This window comes from Lipophrys pholis (genome assembly GCF_963383615.2).
Source record: "Lipophrys pholis genome assembly, chromosome: 4".
Classification (NCBI taxonomy): Eukaryota; Metazoa; Chordata; class Actinopteri; order Blenniiformes; family Blenniidae; genus Lipophrys; species Lipophrys pholis.
In genome coordinates, this window is record NC_137637.1 from 13667473 (window position 1) to 13684527 (window position 17055).

At 41.9% G+C, this 17055-nt stretch overlaps 1 protein-coding gene across 1 annotated transcript in view; it reads right to left on the reverse strand.

Moving 5' to 3' along the window:
* The window catches only part of suclg2 (succinate-CoA ligase GDP-forming subunit beta), a 121185-nt gene that overhangs the window by 12067 nt on the left and 92063 nt on the right, over positions 1 to 17055 (reverse strand). The gene's annotated exons all lie outside the window — the stretch shown is intronic.

The following is a 17055-nucleotide window of genomic DNA, read 5'->3' on the forward strand; positions in this document are numbered from 1 at the left end:
CAAGTTTGTGTACAGCAGGTCACACAGAGTCAGAGCACTTTCGGAGATACAGCAGCATCACAATGGAGGCAGACTGTGGCGATATATTGTTACAAAAAGGGCAGCAGCAGGTGGAAAAGGCCAGAAAAGGGCCAAATAATAAAGCAACTTCTCAACAACAGAAGGTGTCCGGATAAAACTCACCATCTCTCAATGCAATGAGCCCCAGCATTAAAGAGGCCTCATCTAAGAGTCGTTGGTCAGTTCATCCTCACCTTGCTTATAACTTATAAAGTTGAGATGTCCCTCACCTTCAGATTTCCATATTCCACTCTGAGCTATGAAGGACGAGCCCCCAAGCTCTGAACATTAGGTTATGCTCAAACATCCCATCGTGTGTGTGTGTGTGTGTGTGTGTGTGTGTGTGTGTGTGTGTGTGTGTGTGTGTGTGTGTGTGTGTGTGTGTGTTTACTTCAGCTGCCTCTCAATTTCTTTTGAGGGAGATATCTTCAACTTTCTCATAAAATGAGCATAAAACTGATCACCAAGTAGAGGAGCAAGGCGGCAAGTAAGTGTGTGTGTGTGTGTGTGTGTGTGTGTGTGTGTGTGTGTGTGTGTGTGTGTGTGTGTGTGTGTGACTACACTAACAATCTAGTGCTTCATAATTACCCTGGCTAGCTCAGTGGAAAAGTAGACTGAGAGCACACAGGATTAATCCTCCATGTTTGTTTATAATCACTGCTAATCTGTTAGCGCCGATTTGGATGAGCAGCTTGTGGGTGTGTGCGCGCACACACGTGTTTGTGTGTGTATGTGTGTGTGTATGCGAGTGTGAACGTGCGTGTGAATGTTGTGAACGTGTATGTTTTCAGTGTGTGGTAATGATGTTTACAGGGAGAGAAGATCAAGGACTTGGATAGCTATCAGAGCGACAGCCATGGCATTGTCCTCTACATGCTATCCAAATGAGCATCTCCTAGGGAGCGGCAGAGGATGACACGAGACCAGGAGAGAGATCCAAAATAAACACGGGAAGAACTGTAACGACTGCCACGCAAAGAAAGAGGGCGAGCAGTTCAGTCCATACTGAGCAGTTTCATACTTGTTAAGATGATCATGCAGGGATGCAGAAACCATAAGAAACAGTTGGGCAAACAGTTCAAAATAAAAGACCTTTCAAAAGAAAGACAATCACATTGATACATGACTTCCAGAGGCTCCCAGCTTGTACAGGGCAGGGGTCAGAATTCACCTTGGACAAGTATCCAAATCTTCACACACACACACCAATGTACCGCTCCACAAAAGTTAATCCACAAATCACACATGACAATGTTGTGAAAAACAAAGAGGTGTTTGAATTTACTGTATATTTTGTTGTTGAAACCATCCATGAATTTAAAACTGTGTTCACGCAACGCTTTAAGTTTTTGTTTCAGAAAAGTTTTGTGTTTCAACAGGCACGTTTTGAAAACGATGTCCATTTACATGGAAACAACGGGAATGCTGAAAACAATGTGGCCAGCATGCCAGACCACAAGTTGACACTGTTTTAGTAATGAAATCACACACACACCCACACACACACACACCCACACACACCCACACCCACACCCACACCCACACCCACACCCACACCCACACCCACACCCACACACACACACACACACACACACACACACACACACACACACACACACACACACACACACACACACACACACACACACGCACAGAGAACAATACACCATAAGCATTAACAATGGTGGGTACGCAGACATTTGTTGGAACTAACTCAGTTCCATCAATTTTCAATACATGCCAATTAGCAGCACAGTAACATCTTGAAGTTGTTGAAAACACAAAGCTGTGCATGTGTGAGGATCTAAGACGCTTTGCCAAGTTCTGTAGTTTTCTCTGAAGAGGTGGTGAAAGAAACAGCTGCAGAAAGTCTCCTTGTGCAGAATAAGTTTCGGCCAAGTGTTAGGAATATGACTCCTTAAATAATCACCTCATGATTGATTTTCTATTCCTTGATCGGCGACAATGCATTTCCAAAACAGCGCGGCACCTTGAGGCATTCTCAGCGTATGTCATTACCTACAGAAGTGACCTAGGGAAAAGGCAACATGCAAACTGGTGGCAGTGGTCATGGTAACAGTGGGCTCTCTGGGTTCGATCCCTCACAGAAGTGAATATAGATTAAATTACAGTGTTGAATGTGACAGAAAGGTGTCAGAACACCCAGTGCCAAAACTTAAACGAAAGGAAATAGGTGGCAGGTCTAACGAATGACGAGCTTCTTTCAATGACACAAAAGGAAATGATGAAAGCGAGACTCACTATGGGATGAAATCAATTCAGCAGCGGCAAAACAATGCAACAACTACATGCTTTAATGGGTGTATTAGTGAAATGATTTCATCACCTCTGATATACGACAGAATCACCCCCCAGGTGAGATTTCACAGAGATCCAGAGACTTTTTTTTATCCTTTCTATTTTCAATAACAAGACAACATCAGAACTTATCCCATTAGCAGAATTTTTGACTTATTACTTGAAGTTCTGTCATGTACTGTAGCGTGGGCCACGACATCAAGTGGGAGAGCAGCGAAGTGGGAGCGAGTTCTAAGTTTAACTGCGATGTGTTCAGGACATTTGTCCAAGTAAGCCACTACCACACATAATCCTTTGTGAGACAAACTGTGTTGCATTGTATGTAATCTAAAATGCATGTATGTATGTATAATTGAAAGATTAGAAACAAGTAGAACTACAAAACCAAAAATTTGAATGTTTCTTTCAAGTGTCTGAGGCTCTAAACAGTGTTTGGCTAGAAACTTCAGCTTCTAGAATTTCTGCTGTCTCGTGACACATTGATGCAGACATATGATGGGCTGCAATGATAAATCTATGAGCGTATTTGAGGCACCTTAACCTGACCGTTTTGTTTCAGAAAAGTTTCCCATTGACACAGTAACTTTTTGAAAATGATGTCCGTTGACATGGAAACGACAGAAATGCAACAAAAAAACTTTTTTTCATGTTGGGCCACTAGTGGGTGCTGTTTGTTTTTGTAATGAAACTACAAACAGGTGGAATAAAGCACACCGCCACACATGCTCGTGAATACCTTGATGGACATGACAAGGGGTTCAAGTTGTTGGCTTGGCCCCCAAAACTTCCTTGGAGATCCGTCAAGGAAGAACTCATCCCAGATAGACGCTTCCCAGTTAGACGATTCACAGATAGATGATTCCCATTTAGACGCCTTATTATAATAAGTGAATTATTTGTAACATTTCAGTGACCTAGGATGAATAGTAATGTATTTTTACATATAAAGACACAAAGTTCCTTTGAAAAAGTAGCGCAACATTAATTTAAAAGAAAAAAGGAGGAAGGTGCAAGAAAAAAAAAAAGCTGGGTCCTGATGACTGACTAAAAACACATGTTTTATAAAGACACAAAGTAGCTCAACAAATGGCCAGAGAGAGAGAGAGAAAAAAAAAAAAGCCAGTCCAGATGGCACACTTAGATTACGTTGCTGGTTTAATTGTTGTTAAGTGTAGTTGATTGGCGGAAAAAAGTATTTGCTTGAAAAAGCTAAATTCTTCTTTCGCTTAATGACCCAAATCTATCCATCCATCCTCGTACCCACTTAGTCCACAGGAGGATAGCAGTGGGAATGTAGAGAGTAAACAGGCCAAGCCAACTTTTTGTGGCTCAACTGGGAAGACCTTGGGCTGCTCCCAGGACAAGCAAGAAATATAACCTCTCAAGCAGGTCCGAGGTTGGCCTTGAGGCATCAGTGCTTGGTCAACACTTCACAAAAAACTTGAATGCCAAAACTTTAGGTAAACAACATAATGAAAAGCTTTCAACTGTTGTTTATGTTTCAGCCACATAATAGTGCTAAGCCGTGCAAACAATTTAACATGCCAGACTGCCTCATCATGGTAATCACAGCATTGATTTAGTGCTTTCGCTCCCGTAGGTCTTTCCAGACAAAATAGTAAGACTGTGGTCAGATTCCAGGTCTCAAACACCAACATAAACTCTTAACATGGGCCAAGCTCAATCATAAAACTGATCAACAAGACTGAGGCTCAGTACAGACACGCTGAGGGTTTGTTCTTAATAAGAATCTGGATCATATTAAGACACAAGCTGTAAGATGGATTCCCCAGCAATTACACTGATGTAAATATGTCAAAAGAATAGTTTCTTTTCCAAGTAAATCACCTATTGCCATTTAGAAAGATGACCAGAGTGGTCTAATTAAAGGACTCAGCTGGGTCAGACTTTACAATTCATCAATACTATCTTGAGAGACTGAAACACTCCCAATGAATGTCTTTTATTCACCTGCTAATGACGCGGAGCAACAAAACAATGAACTGAGGCACTACGTTGAATCAATTTGCAATTCCAATGTTCTGTTATGTCCATAAATGTTGTGCGTTCATCACAGATTTGGAACTAATCCTAAACCGTTTGAAGAATCAGCTGTACTATATTGTAATGCGCAGTAAATGTGGCTCTTCTTCACTACAGATTATCTATATGTTGGGGAAAAAGAAAACTACTTGGGTATCTCAGCCATGTCTTTACAGAGAGCAGTGTGCACGTACACACCTGAAGGCTGCATGAAAGAGAAATGATGCAAACATGTTTTATTTCAAGCCTTTTGACAGCCTGCAGTTCACCTGGGCAATTCATTTGGTGTCTTATCCAACCATATATGCTACATGCAGCCTGAGGGCACGTGCATCAATGTGCATTTCTATGGCAAGCTGATTCAGTCGTGGGCCACGGGAAGGTCAATGCCAACGCTGCTGCTGCTACCACAACAGATTTATACACAGTACGATTGTAAAGCATAAAGTCCTGTGCAGAGACTGTGGGGGGAAAATAAATAAATAAAATAAATGTATGTACAAAAGCACTAAAAACTCTGTGTGCGAATTACAACAGGACTTTTGTATCATTCCTTGCATATATTATGAGATGAGAGCAGAAATGCAGAGTGCAATGCATCAACAACAAAGTGGGATTTTGACAGTGGAACTGCAGTGCACTCAATACTATTTGTATATGTGCCCATGTGAGGAAGAGCTCGCATATTTTTTTTTAAGCCACAGACACCTACGCACCTACTAACACACACACCCACACAGGATTATCTAATGGTCCACTGGGGGGCAGCAGAGATTTAGATGCCTTTTGCAGCCTCAGTCGAAAAGGCTCTATTCTCACCCTATCTGCAGCCCATTTTTCAACTCTGTCTCTATAGGGAAGAGCCATATTTCTTCCATTCATGCGTCTCCTATTGACACCCATGTTTATTAATGATACATCACACATGATTTATGTTGCTTGGCACTGAAGTAAATGCAGTTTATAGAAATATAGATGTGACCGGGGCCTAGTTGCACTTTGCCGCAAGTTAGTTCTTATTTTTTTGTTTTCTTGAGTTCCGGTTCATGAGAAAGCAAAACGACCTGAAGGAACATTATTCTCCCCGCAAAAAAGAGGCAACAGCTACACAGGAGCAGACGTTTGATGTGAATTTTCTCTCACTTCTTCCTATTTCATGCCGAGATCACAGATCCAGAGTGACGGCAGCAGACAACCACCTCACTATCGTTTCAAGACAGGCACTGTGGTTAAATACAGAGCTGCATGCCCAGAGGGAACGCCGCCTTAAATTGAGATCATTCAAACACAATGGCAGTACTCAAGCCGAAAGAAATGTGTGCATCTTTCTTTGTCTTCTCTTTTTTTTTCTTCTCTCATCACAATCCATCTCGAAATGGCTCATTCTGTCCCGGATTGGAGTAACATACACAGCTTTTCAGTATCCTGTGGTAGACTGTGAACCGCTATTGGAAATGATATGTCTTGCCTGTGTGGGCAGTGCGGGGTTAAAACTCCCCGATAACGAACTGGTCAAAAGAATGGGCGCCCAATTTAGAGTAAATCCTCTTTCCAATCAAAGTCCACTACTTTTCTGCTCCATTCATGTCCAGAAATCCAGCTTCGAGGAACGAAATAGTGCCTTACACTTCGATCTGTCTAAAAATCTTCAACATTGTATTCTGTAGCATTTTCTTTCTTTCTTTTTTTTTATACTTCCCATTACAGAAGTGCAGTCTCTTTCCTTAAAGGCATTCATTTCAGGTGAACCAAGTTGGCAGCAGGGTAGACTTCTTTCATCAGAGCTCAGCATAATGGCATCATGTATAATGTGCCAGCTCACTCTTTTTAAGGGATCTTTGTGTGTTCTTTCAGGAAGAGTTACAGCATGAGCCGGTCGCCTTCCACCTGGGCGCCGGTGAAATGATTCAAATTTTAGAAAATAGGATCATTGCTGCTGGCGTTGCGATACCCTGCCAAGGTTTTTTTTTTTTTTTTTTGCCCCCTTTCTTTTTTTGTCGTCAAAGTCAGAAAAGGGCCTTCACAGGAGAAACCGGCTTTTCTGCCTGCTATTATACGCCCCACTAACTGCATTTAGGACAAGAAAGAAATGTAACCCAGACAATTTGGCATGCGCACGTGGACTAGTATTGTGCTCCTACGGTGTGAGTGTTGAAACGTGCCTTGGATAAAAGTTCATCAGAATGTGTGTGAGCAGGTATCATGGACACACGCATGGGTCACAGTATTATCAAATTATAAATCGATGGCTGTCTGTACTGACTGAATTACGAACACCGCACTGGAAAGTTGGGCCACATGCTTGCTGGGTTTTCATATTCAACACCACAGACGATAAGTAGCAAACAAACACGATGTACTTTTCTCCTCCAAATTTCAGCCCAGGGGGGAATAAAGGCATTGTGTTCCTTCTCATTCTGCAAGGCTCCTTGTCACCAGTTATGCGTGCGTTGCTGAATTATCACTCAAATACACATTTTCATGCCCATACCCCTGTTATGCACCGCTAATCTCTCTGCAGGAAAGAAAAAAGGAAAGAATCTTGTTTCTTTTGTTACCGGCGAAGCAGATAGGAGTAGAAAAAGGCAGGACTGGAGATGGGTGTGTGTCTCTCTGTGGCCTATTAAGGGCTATTGTTCTGTCTTATCTACTGGAGACAGCCTGTACCATCACCGCCCGCTCTGGCAGGCCTTGTTTATTTGTTTTTCGATCCGCTGGGGGCCCGAGCACTCGGCCCCGGGGCCACAGGTTAACATGCGCAGCTTCCAAATCAAGGCAGGCCTGCTGGCTCTAATTACACATCTTGGAAAGGCAAGACTGGAGGTTGGTGAAGAACAATTATTCTGCTTCTGCCCACATGATAGGAGTGAATGGCATTAAGTAGCCAAGGGATGATTTCGATTTTCTTTCGATAACTTTTTCCGGGATGCAGTTTTGCAAGTTCTACCTGTCAAGTTGCACCAAAACAAGAGTGTACCGAGCTTAACATCTACTCACAAATGATGGGAACATTCATAATGCCTTTTGAGTCCATTCAGTCTTTTTTTACTTTAAAATCTTTGATTCGTAGTTTTATTTAACATACATTTTTTATTAAATTATACACTTTACACCAATATAAACTCTTAAAATAGGTGGTTTCGAAATATAAATGGATTAAATGCTGACTCATCTATTTTTAAAAACAGTTACACACACATACTGAATCTGGTACTGAAGAGGGAAAGTGGAGGCCTGAGTTCAATCCAACGTTTCAGTTTTTGGCCAGGTACCCCATTGTGTATTTTAAAGTAAGAGGAAAAATTGAACCTGTTCAGTTTTTCCTCTTGCTGAATAAAGTAGTGGTGAAAAACAATGTACTAGATGAGAACAGTAGAGGAGAGGGATCAGTCTTCATCCAAGGCAGGGCTTTATTATACAGGCACCCATTGAAAATAAATAGCCAACAAATGGATTCTGAATAACACTTGTTCTAGAACTGAAGTGAAGACAAGCAAGGGAGGCCACTGGCTCCTGTATGGGAGGAGGCTGAGGTTCAATCCTCATCTGAGGCTTGGCTTTTCTCTTTTGCTCAGATCACCTATAATAAAACCAATACCGAAATTTTCCCCAACTTACTGAAAATTTCTAAATAAACCAATGAAGCTTTGCCCCTATCTTGATCCAAAATATATATATAAAAAAAAGATGCAGGCAAGTACAACAGTACAAACACAGCAATCCAACTTTGGACAAAGCAGCTTCTCAGAACATTTCATTCCTTGGAATTGCCCTTCTATGTAATTGTGCTTCATGTTAGCAGCATGAGAAGACTGTGTGGACAAAAAAGAACAGCAAGAACTCCTCTTTGTTGTATCTGCTGGCGGCATCAAATAAGCGACGCAAGCCGTGTAATGAAGATACTCATACGGCAATCTTTTATACATCTTTGAACATCAATTCTGTCAAAGCGAGGATCTATTTTGCCTGCGCAAAGCTATTCTCTGAGAGAACACGGGGAAGAGAAAGAGAGAAAGCCACAAAGACAGACGGAGAGAAAAGGGTGTCTTGAAGTCAGAGAGTGAGGTGAAGTGAGGCAGATGGAAGAAGAGAGATGTAGAAGAAAAGAGACAGAGAGAAGTGATGGGAAGTGGTGCAGGCCCTGGTTTCTATTGAAGGCTGGGATTGGCCCTGGCAAGGAGGGATAAGAGGGAAATAATTATCCGGCCTGCTGAAGCATGACAGCCCCTTCTTGGGACTGCAGAGAGACAGGCTGTGCATTATGTCAAAGATTGCCCATGTCACTGGCAGAGACACCTTTTGACAGACAGAGGCGTCTGAAGTTTCACTTGACAGGGGGGGAAAAACCAACTGCAACCGGCAGCTGGATACCTGTCTGATCGATGAACGGTGGACGCAAAGTTTCATTTAGAGGACATAAAGACGTAATCACTGAACTCAGTCCACCAGCTACATGTGTTAATGTGAAGTCCACCTTCTCCAGTAGAAATTGCAAACCTCTGGACTGATGTGATGCTTTGAAAGCACCACTCCCAACAAACCACACTGTTCTAAACTCGGGACTCCTGGAGTTACGGCATGGATGGCACTCCAAACCCTAATACACACCTTTAAGTGTTCTTCGTATGGACCGGACACTAGCTCTTTATGAGCACTTAGCCACCTCCAATCTAAAAATGCTCTGGGATTCCATTTTTCTCTGCGTGCCAGAGAGCAGAAGCAAATCAGAGAGAGGATGGCCTTCACGATGCCAAGTCATGTGAGAGAGCAGCGAGGTCATGGACTGTGACAGGTTCCCCATGGCTGTGTGTACCCAACCATTCTGACACAGGAAAAAAAAGGGCACGCTTTCTATTCGTCAATCTGTCATAGGGCGCTGAGGTTTTTTTTACAGAAACCAAGCGAAGCTCATTTGTTCAGGGGCATTTATGTACAATAACACAACGGTCTTTACAAGCTTGTGATTTCAGGTGAGTGGCTGAGTTGAGGTCTAAGCTCCAGAACGTAAAAAACCCTAGCAACAAAATCAGTCGACATTTTAGGAGGTTGAAAAGACGTTTAAAATTTCCAGCCCAGTAAAAGTTGCGATTGGGATGTAGTGACTGACTGGACCAAGTAGGATCAAGTCTGCTGGAGTCTGGGCCAGTCAGTGTTGACAGTCGATGAGATAAAATCATTCGGCATGTGGTGTTTAATGATTGTAATCATTTGCCTTCTGATCCAGTCACCGCCAGGCATTCCCATTAAGACTCTTTTAAACATGTTTGACAGGTGTGAGAGGCACAAATAGCGCTAATTACACAAAAATTGTCATCCATGGCTCGCAAACAGAAAGAGGTGTCGTGACTGAGAGGATTATTTTAAAGTTCTGCCACTTTCAAAGTTCCTTGTTTAATTTTCTCTGAAGTGCAGGGAAGATAGGCAGAGGAAGTCACATTTTTAGACGAGCATTATTCTGTTGTTGCCAATATAACGGTACGGATTTGATATGCGTGACGTTGCCAGTTACCTAATGACATGTCTGTATGCCGTAGTTACTTGTTTATCCACCAAGACCTGTAGACAAGTAGGTGAAAGTTGATCATGGTTAATCATGTGTGAAGTGATGTGTTTTGCCAGGTTTCTTTGCCGTAGTTAGATATCAATGAATACTATATTACAGAACAGCTTCACCTACCCGAGTACCCTCCCATCACTATGTTCTCATTGAACCCTAGATTTTAATAAAAAAGGTCCAATTTTCTTTATTTGCAGTCTTTGCTTATTTATACCCAATATCAGGATCAGGGCTCAACAGTAAAGCAGTAAAGGAGAGATGGGAAAAACAAGGTAAGTTAGTGAGGCATTCAATATTCTGTCTGTGGAACATGTTTCATTTTAGGATGATTCAACAACCTTGAATTCCAGCTGTCACGTTCACTACTGCTCAATAATTCTGTATTTCATTTCAACAGTATATATACTACACATTAAATAGTTAACCCCAAAAATAAATTGGAGAAAGTAGCAAGTATAAATATAAAATAAAAGACTCTATTCATGTTTGCAGAATGTAGGTCCAACCCAGAGCGAGTTATAGAAAACTGAATCATTTGATTGACTCAAGTGGGGGTTCACTATTAAAAGAAGGACAAAATATTCAAACGTGTGCTTTACACTTGGCTGCCTTGGAATTTAGTCTGCGCAATTTAAAACGACAAGTGCGTTTCACCACACTGCATATCACCTTTTTGCGATGGGGATGGAGGCAGCGACTGCAGAGTACCGGCGTGGAGGTGCAGCAGGGGGAACACTTTGTTGTTGGAAACTATGAAGGTCCTATTAAGTGCTTGGAAAGTGGTGGCGAGTCGAAAGGAAGAAGATACAGGTCGTGCAACTTGCTGCTCTTGTCCATATTCTCTTTTTGTCACCAAGAAATAAACATTCCACAAACAAACAATCGAGGGGGCTGGCAGTCTTGCAGATGTACATCTACAACACCTCCGGGGGAAGTTATAAATAATAAAACACGACTGGATAGGGCATTAAAACACAGTTTCTTTCCTACCTATTGCATTCAGGGTGACCTAAAAACTGCAGTATAGTATTGTGAGAAAACATTTGAGGGAAATGCTTTCCTATGTACGATATCAGATGGGAAATATCAAATATATGTAGGAAGGTTTATTGGTAAAATGTACTTTTTTAATCACACTGAACAAACCACGAGAGCAAATACTGCAATCAGCACTGGTCAGATGGAGTGGTGCGATAGCCACTTCACAATCTGAAGGTTCTCCCGGCAATACTTTAGAATGAATGCTGACCTTTTCAAGACATTTTAGTATATTGAACAGATGCTGTATAAAGAAAGAGGGGCAAAAAAAAAAAAAAAGTTTGGATAGAACAGCAACAACAGGTGAAGAATTTGCAGCAATCACACCAGTGGTCTCATTTATTATAATCCATTTCCACTTTAAATCATGTTCCACATAAAATAATTTGCAATTTCAATAATAAAAGTTGAACAAAGAAAAACAGCTGGAGGGACATTGAGCAGCCAATTAACTTAATTGGCAACAGGTCAGTAACTAGAAGGCAAATACTCAAAAAGCATATTGGGAAGGTAGAGACAGAAAGGAGGTCACCATCCAGCAAAAAACAAAAAGAAAAAAACAAACAAAGAAACTGTTGAACAATTGGAACGCGCTTTGTCGATCCCACCATGTCCATGTTGTCAAATATCTTCAAATGATTCGTCACACCCGGAGACGTCCATGTGAGCAAGAGACAAAGCTGATGGTCAATGTCGGATGAACCTCGGTGACATGTGCACCACGGTCGTAGCATAGTGCTTCTGCCCTTGTGCAAGTAGATCCTCCGGAGTGACATGACATCCAGTCCCTATTCTCCCGGGACTTGGTAGTTTTTTTTTTTTTTTTTTTTACAACAGCGCCAACTAGCGAAGCATTTTCACTTGAAAATGCTGTTGTGGAAACGGGTTCTTAAACTGCAGTCAGTCTTATTGCTCGGTGGTGTCATCAGCACTGTAGCCTCACAGCGGCAACTTCTTAGTACATCTGTGTGAAACACAAGTTAAAAAAAAAAAAAAAAGCCAGATGCGCCTCAGTTCCCGTTATTGGCGTAAAAGAGCTGCTCAACAGATCTGGGTCGTCGGACAGGGTCACAAGTTGAGTCACAATATCGGGGTGTTTTGCTCTCAGATGCTGAATTATTTCAGTGATAGTTAAATCAGTATCATCCTTTTTTTCTTTTTCTTCTCTAAAATATGCAGCAGCAGTAGAATGAGCCACAGGAAGTGGATGTGCAGTGGGAGGCAGTTTGTCAAGTCAAATTAGAAATAATTTCTTTCAAAGCTTTAAAATGAAATGCAAAACAATGGACACCAACTAACTCTATACAGTTATAAAAGAGACCCAAAAAACAGAACTATAAAGCCTTTATTTCGGAATTGGTTTTAAATTTGGGCATGCACATGATAACAAATCGGCTGGAGCCTTTGCGCACGTTGAAAGTTGTGTAGAAGGAGAGGAAATACAGGCTGACATGGAGAGGCCATGCATGATGCACAGCGAGGATGAGTGCCCAGCCTCTATGGCGAGAGAACGGTTTGTCAGTTGTCAGTGAGGGATGGAAAGCTCGTCTCCTGCTGCTCACCTCAGGGTATCAGAACGCCCCTAAACCCACACTCCAACTGACTGCCCACACACACACATACACACTCACACACACACACACTCACACACACACGTACTGTAAATCTATCAGCAGGACCACACACACCAGCGTGAACACACACAAGACATTTTGCGGTGAATTGGACTCAACAATTGGAGCCAGTGTAGGGCAGGCATATTATTCATCCCCAGAGGGTGTGGTGTCATCGCTGACAGGCAGACATAAATATTCCTCAACCCCGTCACCAAGGGTTAATGGCTGTCCATCAACTGGCAATGACACACATAGGACCTCGTGGGTGTGGTGTACCACACACATTCAATGGGATTGCAAGGTCAGAAAAGTGGAAACTAAAAAAAACCCGGGAAGACACGTGGCCACATGAGGCAAGCACACCAATATAGACGCATTCTCTTTAAGCTTCAGCTTGTCTTAATGAGTCCACACAGATCGACACACAACAACGCTCACCCACACCCCTGAAATATGAAATACACAAATGTGAATGCACACATACTCGAGTGGGTGCTTTTTATTGCCAAGTCAGACCTCAGCTTTACTCAAAAAGTAAAATATTGCTCTGTGTCAAGTTGTGGTTGTCTCTGCTCTGCTTAGAGCAAGAATTATTTTATTAAACTGAAGAAATGCATAATAGTTGAGGAATGGCATACATAATCACCTCAGAGACTCGCTACAACAAACCAGCAGCTGAATATAAAAGAGCCAACATTTCCCGCTTTGTTCCTAATGCTGCGCGGCCAATCAAAATTAATTTATTCTAATGTATGCACACAGAAGGTCAATTATCCAAATGATTCCAGTTTAGATTGCACCTGATCTTAAGAGCCAATGAGCCATCGAAAGGGCAGATGGGTGTGCTTTGCAAGGCAAATCATCGACCCGACCCCCTTTTCTTTTTTTTTTTTGTCACCTCCCAACCATTTACATGTCCAAATGTGCACGGCCATCCGCTCACCTTTCCTGAAGTGCATTACACTAATGGATAAACAACTTAACATTTAACTTGTGCAGACGGAGTCAGGCCACAAAGCAAGACAAGTAGGTAGGTAAACAATAGCGCGTGTGACCAAAAGCATTGAGAAAGTACGGCAAACTTCCTTGTTGTCCCTGTGCGAGTCACTTTTTAAAATGTGGAACGCACAATATGCAGTGCATGCGACAATATGTAGCAGGATGAAGTGATTAGCATTAAAGTAAACCTGTGCATCTGCTGGCATGATTAAATTAAGTGGGACGCCACCCACTAGTCTGAGGTCCCATTTGCACGAGGTTTGAAGTGAAAACGCTACTACTGTGCATGCGCACGACAGCCGTAGTACATTGTTCTTCGCCACATGCGTGGGTCGATGGACAGTAACAACAATGGCGGCACTCCAGAGTGTCATGACCCCCAGTCAATATTGTCCTCGGACTTAGTAGCTTTATTGTGGAGAGTCTCCTGTAATAGCAATCCAAATTTATCATCCGTCCATGCAAATGTCTGTGTACTTGACATCGTTAATGTTTCTGGTGTATTGTTCTCGGTGCATGTGTGTGTCGTCTCATTGCAAAAACAAACAATAGCGCCAACTCATGGCCTGGCATGCTAATTATGTCATTTTCAAGGTTTCTATCATTTCCGTGTAAACAGATATCGTTTTCACAATGTGGCTGTGTAAACGCAGAACTTTTCTGAAATGTTGTCATGTATGAGATGTGTCTCTGCAGTTGCAGGCACACAGTGAGCAATTGGTGAGCAATTAAATAAGTTTAGTTTTGGTTTTTTACCAACTTTAAATTATCTATACTTGTAAAATGAAAGAGAATATTTGACAACAATTCCCTTTCTTGCACTATGCTGCCAAGGATTTATTAATTAATATTTTGGTGAAATGTTACCCCAGATGCAAGATACCCACTTGTGTGTGAATGTGCTTGGAGGAAAGCAGACTTGCATTTGCTGCAATGAGATCTAACTCTATGCTGAGGCTATGCACGGTGCCAGCATGGGAAAACTATTTAGCTTTGTGAAAAGGCACTAATTGCTCGATGACAAGTTGAAAAGGAAGGGCGAGGCTGTTTACAGAACTTTTCTAATCTTAGTTCCTGGCCTACACTTCCCTCATCCTCGCAGTAAGTGGCAAAGTAACTTCAATTTTCACCTTAATACGTCTCACACTTCACAAAGCAACACGATGAAATACTTTTCTAAGAATACATGAGAACACACAGGCCCTCGCATCCGACTTGAAGCCAAGTTGCTTTGACAACCAGTTAAGCTGTGATTAAGGTGTTGAGTGAATTTCATCAGATGAAGTCATCTGTATCTAATATAGGAGTGGTATATATTACATACCTTGAGGACAGTAATACATATGACAGTAAAGAGAGTACGGACAGAATAAAAAAAAGGCATACGCACAAATGATAAACCATGAACCTGTATGCCTTTAAAAAAAAAAAAAAAAAAAAAAAAAAAAAAGACATCAGCACAGTTGGTTGATGGCGATGACCATACCTCAACTTAGGCTCCGTTTATATGATTTACAGTGAAGTTGGAAAACTTTAGTTGCGGTTTGTGGGTCCTTTTATATGACGAAGATCCTCAGAAACAGTGGAAATGCAATTATTTGAAAACATCTCCCAATTGAAATCTTTCGAAAATGTGCCAACTCAGTCTCAGTGTAGAAAGAGGAAACTGAAATTTTTGAAAATGCTGCTACTGCACATGAGCACTAGGGTAGTTTAGTTTATTTTCATTTCATTCATTGACAAAAGAGAAAAAAAACACAACTAATACAATTTAAAGCAATACAAAATGAAGGAAAAGGAGCAGAATGAAACTTATGTAATCTGCCTCTTTATAGTAAATAGTTGTTCGGCACATGTGCGAGTAGATGGACAATAACAACAATGGCGGCCTCCAGAGTGTCATGACTTGGTAGTTTTATAGTTGAGTGTACCTATTACAGCAATCAGCTCCATCGTCGGTCCATACGAATGTCCCTGTACTCGGCATTGTTAATGTCTATATAGCGTATTGTTCTCTGCACGCGTGTGTGTGCTCTCTCGTTCAGCTTCCCTTCCTTTCTCCCTTTCTGGGTCCTACGAGGTCTGAGGAAGCGGAATGCGAAATTGACAGAAAACCGCCTTTAAAACAGATCGGCACAATCACAGTCTGACTTTTCAAAAATCCAGACGCGGAGATTCAACATCGATTGAGCATGTGAGCAGCCTCACCTGATCCGTGCTGCAGTGACAGCATTTCCACGAGAGTTTCCCATGTCCTCCAGTCTTATCTAATAGAGAAGCTGGCTGCTCTCATATGCAAATGAAAAGATTTTCAGTTGCCTTTGCAGAGAGCGAGGGCAAGCGATGGCTCCACGGCTGACATTTTGCCCTGCAGATTTTTGATGAAGCTCGGGAGAACAGAACAGCATATCAATTAGCCATTAAGGGTTTGCTCAGGTATTAAGGGGATCAGAGAAACCAATAAAAGCCTCGGGACGAAAGGAAGCGGCTGAATAGATTCAAGATCGATTTAAGTCCCATCTAGGGGTTCGCTACGTGTCAAGAGGACCGTATAATAGGGACAAATAATCGGACCTTTGAACTTTAAGTGCAAACTGACGCCATTATCCCAATCAAGACCTTAGACCTCAAGCGATTTAACATTTCCTGATTGCTTCTGGACATCTGAGAGGGCTGCAGACATCATGGTAAATGTGTAGATATTTGAGTTGCAATAATCAACCATACCAAGGCATTTCAGTAACAAATCCCCTGAAAGATGAGCACATTTTGATAAATACACACATTCTACAGTCTTCCGGGTTACTTTTACTAGTCTGAAGGTCAAAGTCTGACGCTTGTTTTCAAAGAGTTACACTGGTTCTTTTAATCGTACGTTGGTTTTTTTTTTGTTTTAATTTGCAACATATTCGAAAGCGAAGTTTTCGCGAGAGCTCGGGGTTTAGGAATGTGTAACAGCTCACCAAAAACTCTCATCTTTTGACAAATGCTGACACATCCTGTTCCCGTCTGAGAAAGTAAATAACGATGTTGCAATTCCCCCATGTGGAAACGCACACTGGCCCACTTTGGCGATGCACGCAGAGATCCTGTTGCACGCATTTCATATCCTCTGAGGAAGTACTCCCGGACAGAGCTCCAAGCAACCTAAAAACCTTGCTTTCAGATAACACAGAGTATATAGTATTCTATGAATGAAGTACTTTGCACTTAATCAACACACACACACTACACGTGCTGTTGGCATGTCAAGGAACTAGTTGGCGTGAAAATTCAAGCTCCTTTCAGCTCCCCTTTCTTTGTTGTTCAGACCCACTCAGTGTCTGGTGAATGTAAGAAAATGTGTCTCCGCTGATCCAGATGGTGGAGAAAATGTGCACTTTGTTGGAGAAGCGCTGTTAAATTTTAAAGAGTCAGCAGCAC